Source organism: Eurosta solidaginis, chromosome X (assembly GCF_040869045.1).
Source record: "Eurosta solidaginis isolate ZX-2024a chromosome X, ASM4086904v1, whole genome shotgun sequence".
NCBI lineage: Eukaryota > Metazoa > Arthropoda > Insecta > Diptera > Tephritidae > Eurosta > Eurosta solidaginis.
In genome coordinates, this window is record NC_090324.1 from 163054959 (window position 1) to 163057139 (window position 2181).

The window sequence follows — 2181 nt, forward strand, 5'->3', positions numbered from 1 at the left end:
GCGAACCGAACAAACGCTTTCTGCACACGTTCAAGCCTAACAATATGGCATTCATGATACGGCCTCCAAATAAAACAGGCATATTCCAGCTTCGAACGAACTAGTGCAGTGAACAATAACTTGAGGGTGTAGGGATCCGTGAAGTCTGTGCAGGAACGCCTAATAAAAGCCAGAAGTGAATACGCCTTAGCAATAGTCGAATTTATATGAGTCGTGAAAGAAAATTTCGAATCGAAGACAACACCCAAGTCCTTTATCTCGTTAAGAGTTGAGAGGTGGGTACCATCGAGAGAAGAGGAAGTGGGAAAGAGGCCACGTGATTTAGAAAAGCTTACAAGAAAACATTTGCTAACATTTAGTGGCAAGGTATTGGCACGACACCAAACAGCAACGTTATCTAAATCAGATTTTGTTTTACTCACGTTGTCGGAGTTTGCGATGGTATTAAAAATCTTTAGGTCATCAGCGTATAATAGAAAATTAGAGTGCTGGAAGCAGGTGGAAAAAATTACAAAAAGTAATGGGCCATGTATGCTACCTTGAGGCACCCCGGAGGTGGCTGTGAATGTGTTTGAAGAGTTAATGTCAATAACCACAACACAGCTACGCTGGTGGAGGTATGATTTAATCCATGATAAAAACATCGAGTAGAAGCCCACGCGAGTCAATTTAAAAATCAGGATATAATGAATAAATTTATCAAATGCTTTTGAGAAGTCGGTGTAAACAGTATCAACTTGACAACGGTCATTAAAAGAAGATATGCAAAAATCAGAGAAGATAGATAGGTTTGTTACAGTGGATCTACCGGCCATAAAACCATGTTGATTTTCAGTGATTAGAGGTTTAACAGCAAAGTACATTTTTTGTTTCACAATGTACTCGAATAATTTTGAAACAGATGATAACTTTGCAATGGGCCTATAATTCGCGACATTGTTCTTGCTACCACACTTGAAAATAGGGCTGATGAAGGTTATCTTCCACGCATCAATAAATTCGCCGCACTCTAAAGATTTGTTGAAAACTAAAAGGAGGGGAAATGCCAGAGCCAAACAATTTTTCAAAATATAAGACGATAAGCCGTCAATATCAGTATGGGTAGATGATTTAATATTCTGGATTCCATCGACCATATCTTCAATTGATAGAGTCAGCGCACCAAAGTTAATGGGACTGCAACCACAGTGGGCAACTCCTGCGGGTCTTCCGGTGGCGTCACGAAATTGGAGCAGAAGAAGGCTGCAAAAAGGTTGGCCGCTTCAGCTGTTGATGAAGCATGCTCAGAATTATAGATGACTGAGGCAGGGATACTTGAGCATCGCTTTTTGGAATTTACATAAGTCCAGAATGCCCTAGGGTTTTACTTAATGTCGGATTCAAAATTACGAACATAGTTACCATGGAGCCTCTTGCCTAACGCTTTGAATGATTTGGAATAACGCAGGTATTTTTCTTTATACGCCATTAGCTTAGTGGCCTTGAACTTTTTGTAAAACCTATTCCTCTGATTCTTAAGCCTCTTTCATTTTCTAGTATACCATGGTATTCTGTAACACCGCTTCATTTTCTGAGGTATATTGTTTATGCCAAAACACCGCTAAATATTGGAATGCAAAGCACTTACCTATATACATACATATTAATGCTAATATTAAAATGAATTATATGCAAAGAAGTTAGTTAAGCATAGACGATTAACAAGAGAAGTAAATAAAATTAAAGAAAAAAAAAACTTTTTTAAAAATAAGCTTTTATTATTGGTTAATAAAATTAACTAAAAAGTAAACAATAAATTGACTCTAAAGAAATATAACACTTTATAAGTTCATTGTAAGCTTTAACGATAATTAGGCTTTTTCGTCTGCGACAAAAGAATTCTATATTGTACATAATTATATATTTTTAACATTAAAACTTTACACCTAAATTATTAAACCTTACAGTTTATATCACAGTTCTAATTGTTCTAATAAAAAGCGTGTTGAATTTTGATGGTATAATTAAGAACATTTAGGATCTCCTTTTCTTGCTATCGCAATGTAACACGCTTTTATTAGAACAATTAGGACTGTGATATAAACTGTAAGGTTTAATAATTTAGGTGTAAAGTTTTAATGTTAAAAATATATAATTATGTACAATATAGAATTCTTTTGTCGCAGACGAAAAAGCCTAATT